The sequence below is a fragment of the Thalassophryne amazonica genome, chromosome 17 (genome assembly GCF_902500255.1).
Source record: "Thalassophryne amazonica chromosome 17, fThaAma1.1, whole genome shotgun sequence".
NCBI classification, from domain to species: Eukaryota; Metazoa; Chordata; class Actinopteri; order Batrachoidiformes; family Batrachoididae; genus Thalassophryne; species Thalassophryne amazonica.
Window position 1 is genome coordinate 54,608,619 of NC_047119.1, and position 26,107 is coordinate 54,634,725.

Genomic DNA, 26,107 nt, shown 5'->3' on the forward strand with positions numbered 1-26,107 from the left:
CAAAGCATTACCAACCATATCAGTCTACTTGTATGGGTTTTATGACTCTGTCCTTGTTCCCAGTTACTTCTTCCAGTCTCCCAGTTACTTCTTACAAATTGCACCATAGGTTCCATGTTTAGACTCTGAGAAATAAGATTTATACGCACATCAGCCTGGTTATCAATAATCTTCAAGCTTCATCAACTTGACCAACTCAATTAAACTCAAATAAACACAAATCAGCAAATGGATGTAGCCCGCAGCAGCTGTCAAAACACCAGACTGTCAGCCTTAAAAAAAGCACCTGCTCCTAAATTTGATAGAAGACCGGAAGCAAACTCAGACTGGCATGACCGGAATGATTCTACAGACTATTCACTGAAGCATGCGCCATCAGGTTTTTATAACCACAGACAAGAAAACAAACTCAAAGACACACAGGCACACCTGTTCTCTGGATGATACAGTAGACTGGTACAGTATTAACCTGCAGTTAGACCAGATAAAGACACATTATCACCACTGCCGCTAAGGATATTCTAAAAAAAAAGCAACAGCATAAGTTTTATCTCTCACTTGTATTTACCAGGATATTAGGTAGAATGTTCATAGAATATGTTCAGAGGTAAAACAACAACATTGGACTGCTTACAGACCACTTAATGCCCTAAATGCTGTTTACGTTCCTCTGGCTGTTTTATTAAATGGGCTTAACCACTAAATTAGAGGTTTAAGCAGCCTGTGATAAAGCCTGTACATTAAGGGGACAAAGAGGCATTCAATTTAGTAAGTAAATAGATCCTAAGCTTTTCTGAAGGACTTGAGAAATTTGGAACTTTTTCTTGTTTTTGCACAAATAATATCACAGCCTACTTTTTACTGCAAAGCTACATAAAACAAGTACTCAATGAATGAGCCAGTAGAAAAATAAATATTCTGATAACTGATTTACTCATAAAACTGCACAACAGCAGTAACACTTGTAATTGCAAATGTGTTTGTGCACAAAACAGCTCATAAATGAGTGAGCATAGTTACACCAAACTATGTCGGAATATTCTCTGGGTGAGTGTCTGAACTTATGGAGTAAATCGGTCCAAGACTGTTCAAATTATTGTCCAAAAAACACATTTTCAGGAATATTTCCTAACTGACTATTAATCAACAACTATTTGACTCTTAATCAACAACTATTTTGATTATCAATTAATAGTTTTGTGTTTTTTTTATTCCAAATTCTTTGATTTCAGCTTCTTAAATGTAAACATTTATTATTTATTGTATTTTATGAGTAAACTGTGTATCTTTGGGCTGTGGACAAAACAAGACATTTGAAGGCATTGTCATGAGCTTTTTATAACATTAAACAACATTTTAAACCATTTTTTGACATGTTATGGACCTAACAACTAAATAACTGCTCGAGTAAATAACTGATCAACCAATCGATTATGAAAATAATCGTTAGTTGCAGCTCTAATTATGTGCATGAGCAAAGTATACATCACTTCTCCAGTGCCTTTCATTTAACAAGGGGGGACTTGCTACATTCCTGTTAAAGATTAAGTGGTTGTATTCAACAACTTTAAATTAATTCAAAACGAGTTTAAGCAAAAGAATATTCTATTCAGTCCGCTTTTTAAACCAATAAGAAAGTCTTAACCTAGCCTTACCTTGCTTAGTGTCAGCCTGGTTTAATGAGCCAAAGACAGACTGGATGGCTGGGTTTTACACCGAATATTACCTTTTAACCCTCAAGTGATCGAGTGGGGTCATTTATGACCCCGGGTATATATTTCTGTGCATAATTTTTCTCGTTTTAATAGGAAAAAAGTTCCCTACCATGAATTTGTCAATCTATTTGTCCGTTTTTTTGTTCACAGAAGGTTGCAAGGATCAGCCAATCCATGTGACAAGTATAATCCAAACTTCTGCGAGGGTCACTAATGACCCCTCGGGAAGACTTATGAGATTTTCAACATTATAGCTTCAGATGGTATTGCAATTTGTCATGTCTAATCATTATATTTTACTGTTTTTCAAGGAAGCATGGCCAACAGAGCTAGAAAAGCAAGATTTACAGCTGTATAAGCATTGAGACTGAGTCTTGATGCCCAGAGTGAGGGTGAAAAGGATGATGGACAAATATATTAGAGCAAAATAAATATGAAGAATCCTAAAACAATTATTTATATGGAAGTATTCCAATATAAAGTCAATGGGGTCATAAATAACACCACTTGGTCATATTAGTCACTAAAATAGCTTGGTCGCTTAATGATTAACCAGCTCTGAACCTGATTTATTGGCTGGCTGTCAAAAACAACAAGAAAAGTGATTGTTTGACTACTTGTTTGGTCAAAAACCATGTGAAGCTGTCACCTTGTGTTCTGAGAAACTGAATGGCTGAATGTAATGAAAACACAAGAGGCAGCTTGAATGTTTTTTGGGAGCCCTGCGTGGTTCTGTGTGCTGCAGACACCAGGCCTGGAAAACATCATGAGCTTGTGAGTCATCCCACAGTAAAAGTAAAAGCTGAGTGTGAAAAAGCAAGTTGTGCCACCACAATCCCATCACAGGTGCTGGTGGTGAGTAATACTGGGCCTAATTATAAACTAGTGTGACTGGTAAACAATAACAAAAACAAGCAGCAAGAAAGAATTAAAAAAAGTGTGCAGCCAGAATCCAAACGTCACAAACCCTTATGGCTGCTTTGAAATTTCATATATCAGCAAAGCTGCGGGGTTGTAATCACAAGAAATTAATTAAATGCTGATTAAAAGCGGTGCAGTTGAAAAAGTAGAAAGCAATGAAAAAGTTTTATTTTTGTAACTATAAACGTTAGCAATGTCATTATCATGTAATAAAATAATATTAAATAGCTTTTTTTCTATGTATAATCGAGCTTCACCTTACCTCTGTGTTATAAAGCTGGAATTCTGAACACAATCTGCCTGACTGAAACAGTGAAGAAAAGCATAAAAAGACGCTCCAAACTATTCGTACCTTCCAATGTGCGGCTGCGTCCTCGCTTCAGGAAGAAGTCACCCAGTGGGGTTAAACTTTCAGCACTCTGCGTCTCTTGCAATCTGCTCCATTGTGTGCGTCCGCTCCTGATATTTGAAACAGTTTGAAGCAGTAACAGCGTCGTAATGAACCACAAAGCGAAGCGTATTCAAATGACTACCAGAGAGCCGGGAAAACTGTCCAATCGCTCCCCAGAGGCGGGGCCCTCTTTGAAGGGGCGCGGCCCAATCGAAGAACAGAGTGTAAAAATTGAAAATTCTCCTTGGATCTTATTGGCTGTCCCGTCATCTGTCGAGCCGCCTTCTTCTTTTCTTTTCTTTCTTTTCTTTTTTACTCGAAGCAGCAGTAAAATGTTCTTGAGGTGGTGTAAGGTTTCTACTCTGGAATGTGTCTGTATGTGTGCTGTAAATTGTAAGTAAGTTAGTGAGAGTTTATTGACTGGTAATTTTTTTTAATGTTTTATGTCATTAAGGGAACAGCAAAACAAAATGTCAGTTCAGCAGGTTCACTCAGCAAACATCACAATTTCTCATTCGTTTAGTGTTAAAAACAAATCATTTACCTTTAGTTAATTATTTAAAATTAGAAAATAATTATTCTAAGACTAAAAAAAGTTCTTATATTTTAAAAATTTACCCTTATTTTAGTTATGTTTCATGTCACTGACATTAATGAGCGAAGCTGCCTTCTAACCATCTCACCATGTCATTTCAGTCCTTATTTCATTATGAATTTTGATTATTCAGGGTAGAGAAATTTACTTATTTTCAAAGATCCAAATATTTTGACATGTAATTTACACTCTAGATAGTCACTGACTGACCTCAAGGGCTGTCAAGGTGCGCACCGCCTCTCAAGTTAGCGTTTCCGGTTTCAGTGTCAACTGTCCACTGAATTTGCACAAGATCTCCTCTACTAGCATGAGAGGTCTTCTATTATCACTCCAGGAAGATTTCAACATTTGGAATTTCCTGTTTCAGTGTTGACTGTCCACTGAGTTTGTGTGAGATCTCTTATCACTCCGTGTAGAGTTCAACATTTGGCATTTCTGGTTTCAGTATCGACTGTCCTCTGAATTTGCGCAAGATCTCCTCTTGTCAGTCCAGGAAGAATTCAACATTTGGCATTTCCGGTTTCAGTGTCGACTGCCCTCTGAATTTGCACGAGATCTCCTCTATTGTCAGTCCAAGAAGAGTTCAACATTTGGCATTTCCGGTTTCAGTGTCGACTGCCCTCTGAATTTGCACGAGATCTCCTCTATTGTCAGTCCAAGAAGAGTTCAACATTTGGCATTTCCGGTTTCAGTGTCGACTGCCCTCTGAATTTGCACGAGATCTCCTCTATTGTCAGTCCAAGAAGAGTTCAACATTTGGCATTTCCGGTTTCAGTGTCAACTGCCCTCTGAATTTGCGCGAGATCTCCTCTATTGTCAGTCCAGGAAGATTTCAACATTTGGCATTTCCGGTTTCAGTGTCAACTGCCCTCTGAATTTGCACGAGATCTCCTCTATTGTCAGTCCAAGAAGAGTTCAACATTTGGCATTTACGGTTTCAGTGTCGACTGCCCTCTGAATTTGTGCGAGATCTCCTCTGTTGTCACTCCAGGAAGAGTTCAACATTCGGCATTTATGGTTTCATTGTCGACTCAGCATTTGGCATTTCCGGATTTAGCATCGCTTGTGTGTATTGTGCATATCTCTCATAGTGTGCTGGTGCATCAAACTGACTTCATTGTCATGCAGCTATTGATAAAATAAAATGTTGAATGTTTGTATAAAACAGTGAATTAAAATATTCCCCATGGAAAATAAAAGCTTTAACACCAAACGTGAGCTGCTTCGGGCTGTTTCCTGCATGTAATTGCCTGCATGAGCAAGATCTGGCAGATGGTACAGATCTGGTATGATTAGCCTTTTCTCTGAATTATGTTTGATTTTGAGTATTAGAGCTAAAACACACTGAACAAATGTTATTGACAGTTGCATTTTGCATTGCTGACAGGCCCGTACGCTTGGGCAATGTTAGCGTAGCTATGTTCCTGAAATATCCCATAATATCAGCACTGAAAATGTGATGCGAGCAGAGAGAAACATAAACTGGACCTCTTCCAGTGATTTCACATGCCTCGTCCATAGTGTTATGCGTAATGGCAAACCATTGAATTGAGTAGTTTCACAATACGATGCGCCATGTATTGGTAGAGACAGGCAAAAATATGCTGAGTAGCATCATGGGAAATGGTCTGTTGGAAACTCGGAAGTGGATGATCCACCAAGTTTTTATTTGTGTTTTCATATGGAAAACACACAAATCACAACTTGATTCTAGCGGTTTTTTTGCAATTTTCATATCATTTTGATTAAATTTTGCAATGGTTTTAATTTGTGAATCAACTTAGTGGTTCTTCCTATTATCTCTGCCATCTTTGCAACCCACGCTAATGTCAATGTCAACACTGGAAGAGCCATTCGCAACTAACCACTAGCAGCCCACTGTATTATGGATCCATATCAGAGCTACACAGATATATCTAACATTATTCACCTTTGGTAAAGGAATGCACTCTTCTGAGTGTCACTGTTTGTTTTAATTGAAGTGAATAACATTTCAGCATATCTCCCCAAAGCTAAAATCTTTTGCTTGTTTTCAAAAGCTATTGGGTGCCATTCCCACTAGTCCTAGAGTCCACTAGTCCTGGTCCTAGTGTTAAGGAGAGCCTGTAGAAGTTGTTTTTACAATTATGGTAAGCTATATGTTGCACTAAAGTAGGTTAATTCATGTTACAAAAGTGTGACAATTAAAAAAAAAATTAATTATGGTGAATTACCATTATTTGTTAATTTCCAGTGCAAAAGATTTCTAGACAACAGTACAATTAAAGGTGATTAATGGTGTATGTCAACAGAAACGTTTTATTTTTGTAAATTGAACAAAACTGGGTCTGGTTTGTTAGCTATTTGAAAGTATTACATTTATTTGTAAATTTTAAAATCAATATGGAGCTGTAATATACACCATCAAATAATAGAAAGGGGTTAGGATCAGTGGACTCTAGGACCAGTGGACTCTAGGACTACCCTCCCCCTTGCAGCAGTATCAATAGCACTTTCAGCCAATCATGGTACACAAAAAGTGACTTAGTTTCACATTTACAGGTTTTGAGCTGAGTCTATTATTATACTTGGGTGCATAAGTATTTGGACAGTAATTGTCATTGTTGAAGATGAAAATGAAAAAATCAAGATGGGCTTGTAGTGCAGTCTAACCTTTAATTAAAGGGCTTTAAACCAAGTGACTGTGCAAAAAGGAGACTGGAGAAGGAAGCCACCAAGACACCTAAGGCATCAACATGTTCACGGTGGAGTAGAACAGAGAAGGATTTCCTTCCAAAGAATTTCCTTCAAAAGAATATATAAAATTTCGGCTACAGTTTGCCAAAAGGCACATGGGAGATTCAAGCCTAGATTTGATCTCAAAGTTAGAAGTTAGGGTTATTATAATTAGTAAGTTAACTAAAGGATCAATTGACTTAAAAAAATAATGTAAAAATAATCATTAGATTAATCAAATAATTGGAAAAGATAACCAACATTAACTGATTTCTAAATAATCATTATTTTGTGCCCTACTAAAAATCAATATTTGGCATCATGGAAGCTGAAGATTCTCTCACGTCTTTGCATGAGTCTATTACTGTAGATTTCCATTATCTTTGTTTAGTTATTACCTCCGCCAAGGAGGTTATGTTTTCGGTCACGTTTGTTTGTTTGTTTGTCTGTCTGTTTGTCAGCAGGATAACTCAAAAAGTTTTGAACGGATTTTGAGGAAATTTTGTGGAGTGGTTGGAAATGACAAGAGGAACAAGTGATTCAATTTTAGTGGTGATCCGGGTTAGGGTTTGGTTAGTCCACGATCCGGATCACGATGCTAACGCGTTAGCATGTCTATGGCATTTTCAATGTTAAAAGTTAGCATTAAGCAGCTGCAGCTGTCATCACGTTCGGGTGCATTTGTTTTCAAATTGTAATATTTCTTAAATTTATTTTTGTTTATATATTAATAATCTAATGATTATTATATACAATTTTAGAGAAAGAGACAAAAAGAAATAGATCACTGTGCCAAGGAGGGAATCTCTTTAGGGTCAGTGACCCTATGGCTTTGTTTAGAGAAGTGTTTCATAAATGTTAAAAAATTCATATATTTGCAGTTTAGTTGAATAATAAATGGAATTTTGTCTCTTATTTGTTTTTGTTTATAAGCACATGCAATATCATTATCAGTGCTCAGATGACAGTAGGTTCTGGGAAAGGTGCAAGTTGCAATAAACTGTGATGCCAAGTGCTAAGGATACATGCTATCCAGTCACAGCAGACTTTTTTTACTACTGAGCAAACATCATTGTTAGACTTTTTTAGGTTCAATGATTCCACGGCGTGTACGTAGATGTTATGGCGTCAGCGACCCCATGGCCTTGGCGGAGGTTTGCACTTTCTGAGTGCTTCTAGTTTGTTTTTTTGTTTGTTTGGTTTGTTTGTTTTGTTTTGTTTTGGTGGTCATCTTTCATTTGACATTAAAAAAATGCATGAACATTTTTATCTGCTGAAAATGTTAACAGTGAATTAAATGTGATTCAAGCAATCTAATAACAGCAATGTTTTACATATTTATTTCTTCAATGTTGTGTTACTGCAATAAAACCAACTCTTGAAACGCACCATTTTCAGAGTAAGGTCATAGTCTGTTTGGCCTTCAGGTGTTGTTAAACCATCAAATTGTGGACTTTTAGCTGTACAGTTTGAATTTAACACAGCAGACAGAAACAACAAAGATACATCTGACAGGTATTTTACTTGTTTGCTTGAACTGTATGAACTGTTTTTTTCTGCATTACCTTTTTTTGAAATATATTGTTGCTGGTCACTAACAATTTGTTTAGTTTAGTTTAGTTTTGGGGGGTTTTCCCCTCCAATCTAATTTTTTCATGATTTCACAAAGTCCCAATGTAAGAAAATGAATTAAAGTAATTATTGTTTTTTTCCCCAGATGTGTTCATTACCGTAACATATAATCCTTAAATTGAAGTGAAAACATGATGATTATAGGTTTTAATGTGCCACCAGGTATGCGTGCAGTCATTCCTATTGTAAGTAGGTTTAGTTGCGTGTAATTATTCCCCTCTTTCCAGTCTGATTCTTATTTAGGCACCAACATGTATTATCTTACTGGGAGTAAAATGAGCCCGTGGGCTTTGTTCTTTGCCAAAATATAAAATCACATATCATCTTCTTTTCTAAATGTTTAGAACATGTTGTGAACATGTATATACTGTTTTTGCTACAGTGTAATTTTCCCTGAAATACGGCAATTAAAGCAAGGTGGGTGTGTGCCATACCCACCTCCTCATCTACCGCTGCCAGGCCGGCCCCTTTCATTGCATAAACATCAAATTACATAAACGTGGCATTAGATTTACAGCACAGCTGAGCCCTGAGGTTGTGGGCGGTGCTCATATTTTGATCCCTGACGCCTCTTACATTCTGACACATCACTGTTCCGGCAAGAATAGCTGAGTCTTTAGGCTGCAGCGTTATCATTACAATAACTCCTACACCAGGCCTTGAAGCACACAGTTTCCGAGTGCACTCAGTCCATGACGTGGAAGAGAACGCGCATCCACGCTCGTAGCCATCACCTTCTGGTGGTACTTGACCATGGTGAGGCTCTTTGAAGGCCCTTGTGGGATTTGCATTTGCCGCTGCATATTTGATGCCCACAGCTGCCAGAGTGATGGTGAAGAAGACTTTCTACACCAAAGATTTGAACTATGATTGTTCTCAACTGTTGGTTAACGTTATGAAACTATGTTTTAGCACCAGAATTTATTTCATTAACTTGTCCCAAATAAATCTTATTAACGTCACATAATGTTAATTTGAATCTTTACCTTCTTATTGCTCTTTTCTGTTATCTCAGTTTAATGGTCAAGATGTGTTGGAACCAGGTGCATTGTGAGTGGTTTTCTGCCAAGGAAATGAAGAGTTTGATTAACACCCGCAAATATTAAGCCAGTATGAAAATGATTTTGTTCATTTGGATCTCACATGCAAGGTCACAAATATACTCCAACACATTGCCTGCAGTATTTTTCAGTGTACCGTATTTTCTAGAATATAAGTTGTGCTTTCTTGTACTAGTCTCGGGGGTCCTGCAACTTATACTGTAGTACAGCTTGCATACCAAAAATAAATAAATAAATTGTGTGTTCATTATTAATAATAATTATTATTTCAGACCTTCCAAGAATGTGTGGTGGCAGAATTTAAGCAATTAATTCAACAAAGAATTAAACCAATATACATGTATATACTGAGAGAGACGGATGGCTACATCACTGTATATCTGCATATAAATATACTAGTCAAATTATTTGTTGAATTAATTATTGAAACTCTGGTATTGCAAATTTCTGGAGGGATTGATAGCGGGTAAAATGAGTATTGAACACTTCATTTTTTTTCAGTAAATATATTTCTAGAGGTGCTATTGGCATGAAATTTTCACCACATGTCGGTAACAACCCGAGTAATCCACAAATACAAAGGAATCAAACCATGGATGTCCATAAATTAAGTTGTGTGTAATAATCTGAAATGGCACAGGTAAAAAGTAGGAATAGCTGAAAAAAGGGAAGGTGCAAAAGGATATGGATAGAAACCCAAGAGACCAGCTGAAATCTTTCAGTAATTAGAAAGCAGTCTTGTTCCTTGTCAGTGCAAATTAATATCAGCTGGTTCACAGACTGGCGTCCTGTCCAGGGTGTACGCCTCACGCCCTATGACTGCTGGGATAAGCTTCAGCACCACCACCCCCACACCCCGTGAACCTTAATTGGAGTAAGCATTTGAAGATGAGTGAGTCAAAAAACCGACTAACTGGATGAAATCAATTCAGTTGTCCCAAGTAGATTAAATTAAATTATCTTGCATGGATGTGGTTTATTTGAGTTGGGGCTACATATATTTGTTAGATGGAAATCCTGCTCATAGCTGAAATGAATTCATCCAATGAGTCTTTCTATTCTTGAGTGAACTGATGGCCTACAAAAACCAAGGTGTCACAAGATACATCTCATGATGGGTAAAAGCAAAGAGCTCTCTCAAGATCTTTGCAGCCTTATTGTTGCAAAACATACTGATGTCATTGGTTAAAGAAGGACTTCTAAACTTCTGAATGTTCCAATGAGTACTGTTGGGCCATGACCAGGTGGTCCTCACAAGATTACTGACAGTGGACTGAAAAGAATTTTCAAAAGATTTGTCCAAGAGCCAAGGACCACTTGTCGAGAGCTTCAAAAAGACCTGGAATCAGCAGGTACAATTGTTTTAAAGAAAAAAAAACAAGTAATGAACTCAACCACCACATTCTGTATGCATGTTCACCACACAAGACTCCATTGATGAAGAAAAAGCATGTTGAAGTTCGTTTAATGTTTGATGCACAACATTTAGACAAACCTGTGAAATACTGGGAGAATATACTCTGGACAGATGAGACCAAAACTGAACTCTTTGGATGCCAAAATACACAACATAAATGTCACTGCACATCACCCCAAAAACACCACACCAACAGTGACGTTTGGAGGTGGAACATCATGGTGTGTGGATGTTTTTCAGCAAATGACACTGACAAATGTCATATAATTGAAGGAAGGAAGAATGGAAACATGTACAGAGAAATTCTTGCTAAACATCAACCAGGATGATGAAATGAGGGTGAATATTTCAGCAAAACAGTGATACCAAACACAAAGACAAGGAAACTCACCTGGTTTCAGAGAATGAAAACAAAGCTGCTGGAATGTTCCAGTCAATCACCTAACTGGAATCCAAAAGACAATTTATGGAAGGAACTAAAGATCAGAGTTCATAGAAGAGGTCCACGAAACCTTCAAGATTTGAAGACTGTTTGTATTGAAGAATGGACAAATCACACCCATGTGATTTTGTCCATTCTTTTTATTTTGCATGAGACTGGTTTCTCCATACAGGAGGCGTCTGGAAGCTTCATTACCAACAAAGGCTTTTGTACAAAGTATTAAATAAATTTCAGTAAATGTGTTCAATACTTTTTCCCTGTGTCATTTCATTTTATTACACATAACTTAATTTCTGTACTTATTTTATTTTGATTTCTTTGTATGTGTGGATTATTTGGGTTGTTACCGACATCTGGTGAAATTTCATGTAAATAGTAACTTTAGAAATATATTTATTGAGAAAAATGGTGACGTGTTCAATACTTATTTTACCCGCTTTATGTAGGGCTTTCCCAGTAATCAATCCACTAAACAAAATAAACCTCAACCAATAATTTGCATCACTTTTTTTAAACCAAAATTAGAGCAACTTTAACTTTTGACCCCTGTACAAACTGAAATTGACCTTTGTCACCATTCTTGCTGTTTTTAACCCCATAACTAAATAACATTCAGTCACAGATAGTCTAAACTATACCTTTTTGGAATATTCATGATCAGACAAATAATGTGGTAGTTTTCAATATGATAGGCGCATTTTTATATTTTGACCCCTGTGTAATTGTTCAACTGACCCCTACCTGGCTGCCTATTGAAATTTCAAGTCGCCAATTGTTTTGTTTCTTGTTTGTTTGTTTGTTTTCAAAAGAGGAATGTCTTAGGAGTATTTGTGCCAGATTTGTTGCTTGTATCACCATTTGCAGGATTCAGCTGTAAATCTGTTATCTGCTGCACTATATGGCACACACCAGAGTGTGCATGTGTCATGACCTTGTTTGTGTAAGGTGCACTGGAATTTAGATCTAAATTCTTGTTGACCGAGGTGCATACACTTTCTTGTGACTTACAATATGAATACACACCAGTTCATCCTCCCTGACCATACCCCAGAGGCTAAAATGAGCATGAATGCACTTGCTATTTAACGAATGTGGGCTCGGAGTAAAACTGACAACTGCATCGTGTGGAAACTATCAATGACACTTGTATTGCGCTGGGTGGAAGGTGCGCATCGGTGGTATACCATTTACCAACACACTGCAACATTTTTTGAATTTCAAAAACCAAAGCTGTTTTTCCACCTGTTGTAAAATGGTCACTGATTCTAAGAAACAGGAGAACTCGTGGGGTAATGTTTACAAGAACATATTTAATTGAAAGAGTAATTTTCAGCAAGGAATGTTTTTGAAAAGGCAACAAGGCCAAAATGTAGAGAAATGTGTGAAATTGACAATACAAATAAAAAATATGTAATGGTGCTACTGGATTTTAATCTTGACTGGTCTCATTTCAAAGGCTCCTTAGAATTCAGCTGATGAAAGCAGCAAAAACGAAGGATGCAACAGATATAAACTATCGTTCATGGCCCAAACAATCCCAAGATTAATTGAACAATTTTATTGTTTTGTTTTTTTTTTGCTCAGACAAAATGGTTGGTAGAATTTTTTTAAGCAAACAAACAAACAAAATGACAGTTTTGGGCTTTACGTACAATTATAAATAAGTAATGTAAGTACTGAAAAAGACTATGAGTTACACTCACCACGCGAGCTTGTTCCATGCAGCCATCCGGATTGCTACGTAATGGGGGCTAGTGGATGGAAAAGCTAATGACGCAAAAAGAAAATGCTCCTGTCCTTTGTGTCCTCAGAAGGTTTGACCTTCATGGGATGCAGTCTTGGAAGGATGCAGCCCGTGACTTGAGACACAACCCGAGTAACCATCTTATTAGGATACTTGTACAATATAATGTTGTTGTTATTTGTATTTTGGCTGCCCCTGATCATTCAGGGCCACCACAGAATATCCAGTACAGATCCACACCAGGATTTGGCACAGGTTTTACGCCAAATGCACTTGCATGATATCGAGCCCAGTCTGACAGTTTTTTCATGCTACCGTCAACAAATGTGTCAAATTTTCATGACAGGGTTTTTTTTTTAACTCACTATTACTAACCCTATTCCTTCCCACCACCCTAACCATAACTCCCCCCCCCCCCCCTCACTTCACTTTTAATTTTGTGCAGCCATCATGGAATGAATTAGAATGATTTGTGCTGCCGTGATGAAAAATAGGTGCTTTTTGTCACAATATCATCACATAAATCTATAGATTAATGTATATTTTGTGCTGCTGAATCATGACTTGCTGTGAGACCAGGTTGATGATATCTTACCACTTAATAACAGGGAAATGTTGTATTCCGCTCAGGGGCGTCGCCAGGGATTTTTGGCTCTGTGAAAAGAAATCTTACTAGGCCACCCCCCATATTATTTTCTCAGCACTATAATTGTATTATGGGCCTCTCTGGGCCCCTGTCAATCATGGGACCCTATAATCCTTCTCCTCATTCTCCCCTTTTGACACCCCTGATCCCGCTGCATGACACTGAGTCACAATTTTGGCATTTTGTCAATATTTTTCTAATTTATTCCTCTGGGACAGTTTCATGTCCATCCAGTCATCAGAGAAAGCAGCAATGTAAAAAAAAAAAGAAGCATTAATATCTAATAGAATTCACAGCCAGGTATAACCCTCAAATTTCAAAAGGTCAAAATTTAAACAGTTCCTAATTTACTTCCCTGGGTACATGTCTTTATGGAAGTAAATCTGTGTCATCAGAGTTTGAATTTGAATTTGCAAGGTTGAATTTTTTATTTTTTTTTTTAGCATCAAAATCAGAGTTTGAAGTTGAATTTCTAAGGTTGAATTTGTTTAGCATCAAAATATTCAGCCTCAAAAACGTCAACCTAAAAAAAATTCTACCTAAAAAAAAATGAAAAAGCAGGGAGAAGCAATCAATTCCTGTCTCAATCATCCAACATTCATCTAATCACATTTTGCTCCATTGGTCATGTGACATCCAGCCCAAATCGAAACAAGATTGGATGATTGAGACAAGGATTGATTGCTTCTCCCTGCTTTTGTAGATTTTTTAGGTTGAATTTTTTTCTAGGTTGAAATTTTTTTTTTTGCTTAATTTTTTTTAGGTTGAAGTTTTTGAGGCTGAATATTTTGATGCTAAACAAATTAAACCTTAAAAATTTAAATTCTACCTCTGATGGCCCAGATTTACTTCCATATTTCATCTTCATTGCCTTGAGAGCACTTATCAATACTTCCATGCTAAAATAAGATGTTCAAAGGCTTGTGATTGTCAGTGTGTTTTAGATTTCAGGGAAACGCTGACATGGACAAAACAAATGATGTCAGCCTCCAACAGTGGCAACAGATCAGTACGCTGTTGTGAATCTGTCTGGATTATACAATGACAGCCGGGTGAAGTCATTATGGTTCGGGAAGGGGGACAAGGAGGGGTAGACCCAGATAATGGGTGTTTGGGTAAGGGGGCGGTGGGGGTCGGGTTTAGTGGCGCTTAATGGTGACATTCTTTTCATGCATCCGTATATTGAAAAGGTTTCGAAGAACAGCAAGTAAAGAAGTAATCTGTCTGTTCTTTATGTTTGCATGCCAATAAAATGTTGGCTGGTTGTAGAGTTGGGAGTAGATCGGGAGATAAGTGTGTTCCTATGTGCGCAGAACAGTGGTGTCAAAAGTACACACATTTGTTACTTAAGTAGAGGTATAGATACTGCAGTTTAAAAACACTCTGGTAAAAGTTGAAGTGCTTGACCTCTTTACTCAAGTAAAAGTGAAAAAATATGTGCTCCAAAACCTACTTAAAGTATAAAAGTATAAAGTAACCTTTAAAAAAAAAAAAAGGGTAGATGCCACTATATGAATTGAAAGCTTAATTTAAAAACTGATTCGTTCTACAAGACCCAAAACCCAAAACCCAAAATTACCCCCAACACCACCTGCACGAAAATGTTTCAATTCTAGAAGCTCTGAAATGCAATCTGGGACTATTCCAGACAATAAACTGCAGTGAGTGCAGCATCCATTTAGTGAAGGAAAAAAAAAAACCCACAACTTTCCTTATTCAGATTCATTCCAGTAGTATTCTGCTCTTACAAGGATGCAGCAGTTTTCTAGTTTGGCAGATAGTTCTGGAGAAAATCACTGAAGAAATTAACAAATTGAAAATGTGGTTTGTGTTGGGAAGGTGTCGTAGCACAGACCCACAACAGGGGGCGCAAATGAACGGACAATGAGTAAGCCAAAAGGTAACAATTTACTGTTGTGACAAAACACAACTAAATGTACAGAAATTGCAAAGTCAATGAACACCAGGTGACGTGTGGGCAGGCTCGAAGGTAGAAGACCCCGACGAGAGAGACCGCGTCCCACACGGCCTCCACCACCAACGGTCTGAAGAACACCGGAGCCGCCAAGTCCCGAATCCCCAGGTGACCTCTGTCTTCGGCTGTCGACCCTGGTACTGCTGGCAGAAAGCAGAAAAAAGATGAATGAGTGTAACTCCTTACACCTAGTGGTCTACAGTTTGTGCACAGTAGGAGGAGAACCTCCACCTCCGAATCACACACTCGTGCAGCTCCTAGTGTGTCCACTTATCTGTAGCGCGGTTGTCGTCGTCACGCTCCACGCCACTTCCCAGATAAGGGTGAACACCACAGGATACCGGCTGCAACAGAAATTCAGAATCCTACACAACGTGTTAATCAGCAGAGAAGTGTACCTCACGGTAGTCGATTTCTCGGCGAGGAGGTGAGTCCCGATCCGGCTTTTAAGATGGTGATGATGATGATGAACGAGTGACAGCTGGTGCAGGGGATGAATGACAGCTGTCACTTCCTCAGGGTCCGGCGCCCTCTCGTGCTTGGAGCCCGCACTCCAAGCAGGGCGCCCTCTGGTGGTGGTGGGCCAGCAGTACCTCCTCTTCAGCGGCCCACATAACAGGACCCCCCCCTCAACGGGCGCCTCCTGGCGCCCGACCGGGCTTGTCCGGGTGTCGGCTGTAGAACTCGGCCAGGAGGGCCGGGTTCAGGAAGAAGCTCCTATTCACGCAGGAGCGTTCCTCAGGTCCATACCCCTCCCAGTCCACCAGATATTGGACGGACGTCCAGGAGCCTGCGGACCGTCCAAGCAGGCTCCCCGTCGATGAGCCGGGCAGGAGGCGGCGTAGGTCCAGGTGCACAGAGGGGCGAGGTGTGGTGAGGCTTTATATGGGACACGTGGAATACCGGGTGGATCCGCAGTGAAGCTGGGAGTTGGAGCTTCACTGCGGCCGGGTTGATGATCTTGAGGATGGGGAAGGGTCCGATGTATCTGTCGTTCAGTTTGGGGGAGTCCACACAGAGGGGAATGTCCTTGGTCGAGAGCCACACCTCCTGCCCGGGCTGGAACGTGGGGGCCGGGGACCGTCGGCGGTCTGCATGGGACTTGGCCCTCGTCCGGGCCTTTAACAGGGCAGAGCGGGCGGTCCGCCACACCCGGCAACATCTCCGAAGGTGGGCCTGGACCGAGGGCACACCGACCTCTCCCTCCACCAGCGGGAACAATGGGGGCTGGTACCCCAAACACACCTCAAAAGGGGAGAGGCCGGTAGCAGACGAAACTTGGCTGTTGTGGCATACTCGATCCAGGCCAGATGGTGACTCCAGGCCGCCGGATGTGCGGAGGTGACACACCGAAGGGCCTGCTCCAACTCCTGGTTGGCCCGCTCTGCCTGGCCGTTGGTCTGGAGGTGGTACCCGGACGAGAGACTCACGGTGGCCCCCAGCTCCTTGCAGAAACTCTTCCACACCTGTGAAGAGAACTGGGGACCACGATCCGAGACGATGTCCGACGGTATCCCATGCAGCCGCATGACGTGGTGGACCAGGAGGTCTGCCGTCTCCTGGGCCGTCGGGAGCTTCGGGAGGGCCACGAAGTGGGCCGCCTTGGAGAACCGGTCCACTATCGTGAGGATTACGTTGTTGCCTGGGACGGCGGGGAGGCCCGTGATGAAATCCAGGCCGATGTGAGACCAGGGGCGATGAGGCACCGGCAGGGGTTGGAGGAGGCCCGTCGTCCTCCGATGGTCTGCCTTGCCCCTGGCGCAGATGGTACAGGCCTGGATGTAGTCCCGGACGTCGGTTTCCAGGGACGCCCACCAGAAGCGCTGCTGGACCACTGCCACGGTCCTACGCACCCCGGGATGACAGGAGAGCTTGGACCCGTGACAGAAGTCCAATACGGCAGCTCTTACCTCTGGTGGGACGTACAGTCTGTTCTTGGGGCCAGTCCCCGGGTCCGGGCTCCTGGTCAGGGCCTCCCGGACGGTCTTCTCCACGTCCCAGGTAAGGGCGGCCACGACAGTGGACTCGGGGATGATGGTCTCGGTGGGGTTCGACAGCCCCGCTTTGGCTTCTTCTTCGTGCACCCGGGACAAGGCGTCTGATTTTTGGTTCTTGGTCCCGGGGCGGTATGTAATCCGGAAGTCAAAGCGCCCGAAGAACAGAGACCAGCGGGCTTGCCTGGGGTTCAGCCGCTTGGCGGTCCGGATGTACTCCAGGTTCCGATGGTCAGTGAAACCGTGAAGGGCAACGAAGCCCCCCTCCAGTAGGTGTCTCCACTCTTCAAGAGCCTCCTTCACCGCAAGAAGTTCCCGATTGCCAACGTCATAGTTCCGTTCAGCTGGGGTCAACCTGCGGGAATAAAAGGCACAAGGATGGAGAACTTTATCAGCCTCCACGCTCTGGGACAGCACGGCTCCTATCCCTGAGTCAGAGGCGTCCACTTCTACTACGTACTGGCGATCAGGGTCAGGCTGCACCAGAACTGGCGCAGTCGAGAACCGGCGTTTCAACTCCTGGAACGCGGCTTTGCACCGATCCAACCAGGCAAAGGGGACCTTGGTGGAGGTCAGGGCAGTCAGGGGGCTAACTACCTGACTGTAACCTTTGATGAACCTCCTGTAAAAATTTGCAAAACCGAGGAACTGCTGTAGTTTCCTGCGGCTTGTTGGTTGGGGCCAATCTCTCACCGCCGCAACCTTAGCCGGATCAGGGGCGACGGAGTTGGAGGAGATGATGAACCCCAGGAAGGACAAAGAAGTGCGGTGGAACTCGCACTTCTCGCCCTTCACAAACAGCCGGTTCTCCAACAACCGCTGTAGGACCTGACGTACATGCTGGACATGGGTCTCAGGGTCCGGAGAAAAGATGAGTATATCATCCAGATATACGAAGACGAACCGATGCAGGAAGTCCCGCAAGACGTCATTTACCAAGGCTTGGAACGTCGCGGGGGCGTTAGTGAGGCCGAACGGCATGACCAGGTACTCGAAGTGACCTAACGGGGTGTTGAATGCCGTCTTCCATTCGTCTCCCTTCCGGATCCGAACCAGGTGGTACGCATTTCTAAGATCCAATTTCGTAAAGATTGGGCTCCATGCAGGGGCGTGAACACTGAATCCAACAGAGGTAACGGGTATCGGTTGCGAACCGTGATCTCGTTCAGCCCTCTGTAATCAATGCATGGACGGAGTCTGCCGTCTTTCTTGCCCACAAAAAGAAACCAGCACCCATCGGGGAGGTGGAGTTCCGGATCAGCCCGGCAGCTAAGGAGTCCCGGATGTAGGTCTCCATTGATTCGCGTTCCGGACGTGAGAGGTTGTACAACCTACTGGACGGGTACTCACCGCCCGGGACTAAATTGATGGCACAATCGTACGGCCGGTGCGGAGGAAGAGTGAGCGCCAGATCTTTGCTGAAAACGTCAGCAAGATCGTGGTACTCCTCTGGCACCGCCGATAGATTGGGGGGGACTGTGACCTCCTCATTAGCTGTAGTGCCGGGGGGAACCGAGGATCCTAAACACTCCCGGTGGCAGGCTTCGCTCCACTGCATCACAACCCCGGACGGCCAATCAACCCGGGATTGTGCTTCACCATCCATGGAAAGCCCAAAATCACTCGGGAGGTAGATGGTGTACATGGAACACTATCTCCTCCCTGTGATTCCCAGACACAATCAATGTCACTGGTTGTGTCTGATGTGTGATCAATGGAAGCAGGGTGCCATCTAGTGCTCGCACCTGCAATGGTGCCGGCAGAGCCACCAGAGGGAGCCCTACTTCCCCTGCCCATCTGCTGTCCAGCAGATTCCCCTCTGACCCCGTGTCTATCAGTGCTGGGGCGTGAAGGGTTAACTCCTCACAAAGGATTGTTACTGGGATTCGTGCCGATCTGCGGGGTCTCTCCGCGTGTGTGTTATGGCCCACCCTTAGCCCAGTTTCTAAGGACGGGCGTTGTAGTTTGACCGTTCAGGGCAGTCCCTCTGCATATGCTCACAAGAGCCGCAGACAAAACACTCCCCGCGGGCCAGTCTCCTTTGTCTGTCACTTAATTGTACTTTGGCCCTGCTCGTGTCCATAGCCTCCTCAGCAGGGGGAGCTGTAGCCCCACGGGGCCCTCTGGCAGTGAAGCGTGGGGACAACGTCTTATCGGAACCGGAAGTGGGGGGACGGCTCGTACCCGGTCACGCCCCCCGGCCTGCTCCCGACGATGCTCAGTCAAACGGTTGTCTAAGCGTATAACCAAATCGACAAGCCCGTCAAAATCCCGCGGTTCCTCCTTCGCCAGTAGGTGCTCCTTGAGGACCGGTGACAGTCCATTTACGAAGGCGGCGCGGAGCGCAACGTTATTCCAGCCGGACCTCGCTGCCGCGATGCGGAAGTCGACTGCATACTCGGCTGCGCTACGGCGCCCCTGTCTTATCGACAGCAGCACGTTTGAAGCAGTCTCGCCTCTGTTAGGATGATCAAACACTTGTTTGAACTCCCGTACAAACCCAGTATAAGACGTTAGGAGCCGTGAGTTCTGCTCCCAAAGCGCCGTAGCCCATGCGCGTGCCTCTCCTCGAAGCAGATTGATAACATAAGCTACCCGGCTAGCATCTGAGGCGTACATGACAGGGCGCTGTGAAAAGACGAGCGAACACTGCATGAGGAAGTCCGCGCACGTCTCGACACAGCCCCCGTACGGCTCCGGAGGGCTTATGTAAGCTTCAGGGGATGGTGGGGGGGTTTGTTGAACGACCAGTGGTACGTCTGATGCAGGCCCAGGACCAGCCAGAGGAGGAGCTGCAGCAGCGCCCTGATCGTGCGCTTCCACCCTGGCGGCGAGAGCCTCCACTCTCCGATTAAGGAGGACATTCTGCTCGGTCACTAAATCCAACCGAGCCGTGAAGGCGGTTAAGATCTGCTGCAGCTCACTCAACACGCCTCCCGCTGACGCCTGCACTCCTGGCTCTGCTATTGGCCGTTCACGCTCGAGCTGACGCCCCTCGGAATCCATGACGATTGGCCGAGAAATCCTGTTGGGAAGGTGTCGTAGCACAGACCCACAACAGGGGGCGCAAATGAACGGACAATGAGTAAGCCAAAAGGTAACAATTTACTGTTGTGACAAAACACAACTAAATGTACAGAAATTGCAAAGTCAATGAACACCAGGTGACGTGTGGGCAGGCTCGAAGGTAGAAGACCCCGACGAGAGAGAGACCGCGTCCCACACGGCCTCCACCACCAACGGTCTGAAGAACACCGGAGCCGCCAAGTCCCGAATCCCCAGGTGACCTCTGTCTTCGGCTGTCGACCCTGGTACTGCTGGCAGAAAGCAGAAAAAAGATGAATGAGTGTAACTCCTTACACTCAGTGGTCTACAGTTTGTGCACAGTAGGAGGAGAACCTCCACCTCCGAATCACACACTCGTGCAGCTCCTAGTGTGTCCACTTATCTGTAGCGCGGTTGTCGTCGTCACGCTCCACGCCACTTCCCAGATAAGGGTGAACACCACAGGATACCGGCTGCAACAGAAATTCAGAATCCTACACAACGTGTTAATCAGCAGAGAAGTGTACCTCACGGTAGTCGATTTCTCGGCGAGGAGGTGGAGTCCCGATCCGGCTTTTAAGATGGTGATGATGATGATGAACGAGTGACAGCTGGTGCAGGGGATGAATGACAGCTGTCACTTCCTCAGGTCCGGCGCCCTCTCGTGCTTGGAGCCCGCACTCCAAGCAGGGCGCCCTCTGGTGGTGGTGGGCCAGCAGTACCTCCTCTTCAGCGGCCCACATAACAGTTTGACCGAAACAAACTGTCATTAAATAAGACAGGGATAAGTGGAGGTGTTAAGAGTCACGAGGTGTTCACAGGAAACATTTATTATTTATGTATGTATGTATTTATTTATGTATGTTCATTGTTAGCTGCTTTTATATTTATTTCTGCTGTGTTCTATTCAGGTTCTTTTTGCGTCTTTCTCTAAAATTGTATATAATAATCATTAGATTATTAATATATAAACAAAAATAAATTAAGAAATATTACAATTTGAAAACAAATGCACCCGAACGTGATGAGACCTGCAATTGCTTAATGCTAAGTTTTAACATTTAAAATGCCACAGCCATGCTAACGCGTTAGCGTCGCTCCCGTTTTTTAAGTTATAAAATACATTCTATCAACTGTTCAGAAGACCATAACAGGTCGGTTTTAACATAGAAAAGGTAAACAATACTCACAGAAGTATGCTCTTTAGGGTTTTAGCGGGGGAAAATTAAGCGAAAGAAAGAAAGAATAAACGAAGCAATAGGTCGAAGCATTGCTTCAGTCTGCGAACCACTGCTTCGATTGGTTCGGTTCACGGTTCAAAGCAAAGCCGTGCTGCAGAAAAGTTGATTACAGGCGCATATGACGTGAAAAAAAAAAAAAATATATATATATATATATATATATATAAACATTAAACTGAAGCCAAGAGTAACGAGGCTGTTTGTTTTAAAAATGTAAGGAATAGAAAGTACAGATACTTGTAATGAGTAGAAGTCAGAAGTAGGCAGAAAAATAAGTAATGGAGTAAAGTATAGATACCTAAAAAGTGTACTTAAGTACAGTAAGACACCTCTGGCGCAGAAGACCTGAAATGAAAGAGAAACAACATGGGGTGAACTTAAACTGAGAGGAGTAAATGATACGTGTGAGGAGGGGGCAGAGAAGAGCGGACGCGTGACTCACAAGCTTCCAGTAAGAGTTCTGACTCAGCTACTGGAAGCCCCCTGACCCCGTCTGGAGACAGTATGAGGCCAATATGTGTTGTTCACTTTTCTGGAGAAAAACACCAAAGGGTCAAAACACATGGAGAACAAATTGCATAAAGGAAATGTGTCATCCAAACTATGCTATTTTTACCTTTTAGTGTGTTTTAATCCGAGTGACATGTACACGTGCATACATTTCCATTTTAATATGAGTCTCCCTTATCTGTCATTGCTGGTGGGCAGATTATCTCTGGATGTATGGCAATTTATACTGTACATATATTGGGTCTGCTGTCATAGTAGCACTCCATCAGGTCCATGCTGTCAGTCCTTGTCCATGTATGTCTGTTCCAGTAGCCCATTTCCCATCTGTGTGTCCTGGTTTCTCGGCAACAGCTCGGCAACATCCGAGCTGGTATGGCTTTATCTCCCTACCAGCCTACCTTGGAACATAAGCAAGGTAGGTAGGGGTGTAGCCTGGGGACCCTTATTGGATATATGTCTTGACCAGGGATTGAATATCCAACATGGAAGCAATTGCACCACAAATTAGAAGAATGGCTAGACAACTGTGTGTGTGTGTGTGTGTGTGTGTGTGTGTGTGTGTGTGTGTGTGTGTGTGTGTGTGGTGTGTGTGTGTGTGTGTGTGTGTGTGTGTGTGTGTGTGTGTGTGTCCCTCTCCTGTCCACATCATTGGCAAGTGGACTAAAAGTTTGGTGTTCAGCCCTTTCTATTCTCATTTTTCTTTTGAACCTTTTACCTCTTCATTTTTGCAAGTAACACTAGTAGTAGTAGCAGTAGTAGTAGTATTAGTAATATCAGCTGTCTCTCTTGAGGCAGCTTTAGTCATGCCCTAACAGTTCTCTGGAATCCGGGATAGGTGGGAGGTGATAGCTTTGTTGGTGAAGATGAAGTTTTCATTTCAGTCTCTGAGTCAAACCCGTCCTGGAACGGGTGGTCAGCTAGTATATTAAGTAAACGCGTCCATGTCTGTATGACGCATGAATCAGATTCAAGAGTTCTTTGTGAGGGAGGCCTGAACACCTCAAAACTTTGAAAATATTAAAGAAATGTGACACTGTAGTCCAAACTATGCAGTAATCCAGCAACACTTCAGGTTTTATTGGTGCAAGGCTCCTTCATGTTGGCATGTGCAGATCTGCATTCAACACTGCACTATAAAACTTTCACCAAAGCACCAGTGCCTCACCAGATTTTAAGTCTGACAGCGTTGATGAGATGTTCCCTGTCAGACTGATACCTGATAAACGAGAGCTGCAGGCATTTAACACAGATGGAATTATGCATCTCCCACAACGCTTTGTCATTTTTTTTTGCACAGCCTTCTCAGAGTGGTGTAACTCCCATTTTGTTGCTTAATGCTGACAAATTATACTCTATTTGTTGTCTTTCTGATGCCTGATTCTGTTTTTTCTCTCTGTTTGAGGTGCGGCTCCATCCAGAGATGGGAGTGGTGTGTTCTTCTGCAGGCCTCCCATCCTGTGCATCAGCATGAACTCTCAAAATTTCCTATATATTCGTATTGTTAGTTGTGTCAGTAACATGGCCCAAGCAGTGGGTCACCCCTTTGAGTCTGGTTTGCTTGAGGTTTCTTCCTCAAATCATCAGAGGGAGTTTTTCCTTATCACTGTCGCCTGTGTGCTTGCTCTCGGGGGTTGGTAAGGTTAGACCATACCAACCCCTTGAGGCAACTTTGGTGTGATTTGGCACTGTATAAATGAAATGAATGAATTAATTAAAATTATTTAATTAAATTAGTTAAAGTTTTTGTTGTTGGTTTTTCCATTATTACTGATGAAAATCATATTTTAAAATATACCATTCGAAATACCAAGTGCACATATACAGTTGGTGAGGATCAAATGGTCCAATTGAAACTTGAATTTCAGGGGTTTCCTGCTGACTGAGTTCAGCAGAAATTACAGTAATTTTCTCACCCTTGTCTCCTTTCTAACCAGGCCCTTCCATCTAGGACACCTTATGGTTTCTGGTGATGGATGACAGGAGAGAAGGCCTGTTTCCTGCATGTGGCTTAACTTCCATGTCACAGAAACAGATATCCTGTGAGGATGGGAGGTATCCACAGTCACAGACATATAAACGTCCACATATTAACCTGTATCCTCTCACATTGACCTACAGCTGATTCACATTTTGCAACAGCTGATAATGAACAGAAGCAAAGCTTTTAATGACATGAGCGCCTTTTAACATGAAATATCTAAAGGCTATGTTGTTTTCAAGTGTAATTGCGTCCTTAAGTACTGTAGCCAGCAAACATGGTGAAAGTGTGTGAATTTAGTTGGCTATGATAAAAACTTGTGAAATGGTGTGCAGTATAGGGGAACATTCTCTTGTTGTTCTTGTTGAACAGTGTCGCCAAAATCACCAAATAATTTTTTTGGCTAATATATGAATCACTAGCACACTGGCCGTGGGGACCACAGGATCTAGATTGGGTAGTGTTTATAAAATAAATAGCTGACATTTTTCAAGGGTGGTAATAAATTATGCAAAGTTTATATAATGATTTGGAATGGGGTGTGAGTGCAGAATGTAATTATCAATGTCTATTGTTCACTGTTGCTAATATCCTTAGTTTCTCCAAAATATTAGTCTTGTCAACGTTCTGTTTTGGCGGTGTTCATCCTTGACCCAAAATACATAAACATACGAAACGGCAAATGTCAGATATCGCCTAGTTTCTCTGTGATAGAAGTTATACATGCACTCACGCATACACGTACACAGAGGCCACTTGGTTTTTAATATATAGATGATTTACCGCCCCCTGCTGGAGTGGTGCCTGAGTCCAGAATTTAATTATCAAAACATCCATTGTTACTGTTGTTACCTAATATCCCTAATTTCTCCAAAAAATTGTCCTATCAGCTTTCCGTTTTCATGGCGTTCATCCTTGACCCAAAATACATAAGCATAGCAAACAGAAAATGTCAGCTCTCCCCAGTTTGTCCATGGTCGAAGCCATACACACATAAGCCACTTGGCTTTTAATATACAGATGGCTGAGAAAATTTAAACATAACTGGGGTCCCACCTTAACTACATTTATATAACGCCTACATTTATATAACACAATATTGGGATTTAAGTAATAATGTTTCATTTGATTTAATTAATGTCATTGACAATGTTGTTTTGCACTCTAATTAACAATGTTATGTGGAAAACGTTACCTTAACTTTATCAATTAAATTCAACATTTTATGCTTAAGAGTGTATGTTTCATTTCTAAGAGTGTATGGACAATTTAAAGTTTCTAATTTACCTACTCTCAATGTCTTTAGAAGTAAGAAGAAGCCAGAGGGAACACACGCAAACACAGGGACAACTATTTCACACACAAAGGAATGGGAGAGAATCGAACCTGGGACCTTCTTGCTGTGAGGCAACAGTGCTAACCACTAAGCCCCTGTTTCACCCTCCCCATCTTTCAACACCTGCAAATATTCTGATTAAATTAAACCTGACAACCTACGTATATGAAATACATGTTTTAAAAGACAGAGTCAGACATTTTTTTAAGCAGCTGTTTTAAAACGAAAGGCACCGCGTAGGCACTCGGTGCACTTGAAAGCCCACTCATCCTCCTCCCCTTCCTCCTGGCCAATAACGTGTTGGAGCCAATAAAGGCTTGATGTGGGATGTGAGCTGCCCGTACTCTTACTAAAAACATATGTAAACACACAGCTGGGAGTGAATGTTTTGATTACTTCTGTAATTCCACTGTAGCTCTGGCGGTTTTACTGTAAACCACTCCTACATTGTCTACAGATGTGGCACTAGATTTAGTGTGTGTGTGTGTGTGTGTGTGTGTGTGTGCGTGTGTGTGTGCGTGCGTGCGCGTGTGTGTGTGTGTGTGTGTGTAATCAACTGTGTTCAAACCAAAGTGGATTTTTTTTTTTTTCAAAGGAATTCTGTGGGTGTTTTCTTTCAAAGCAAACTGACTGCAGTCTTGACAATGGTTGATCAAGCTGGTTTGTCTGGGACATCCACAGAGCAGCAAGAGCTTGTTCTTCCACATTCACTTCTGAGACTGTGCGTTCATTTGAAATAACATCTGAAG

General features: G+C 42.4%; 1 protein-coding gene across 2 annotated transcripts in view; it reads right to left on the reverse strand.

Annotated features, from left to right (window-relative positions):
• Nucleotides 1-3,139, reverse strand: part of LOC117529530 (ras-GEF domain-containing family member 1B-B-like) — a 48,375-nt gene extending 45,236 nt beyond the window's left edge. For both annotated transcript variants that reach the window (XM_034192335.1, XM_034192337.1), the window contains exon 1: nucleotides 2,989-3,139. The gene's annotated coding sequence lies outside the window, so the exon portion shown is untranslated. The remainder of the gene's footprint in view (nucleotides 1-2,988) is intronic.
• Nucleotides 3,140-26,107: the final 22,968 nt, after the last annotated feature.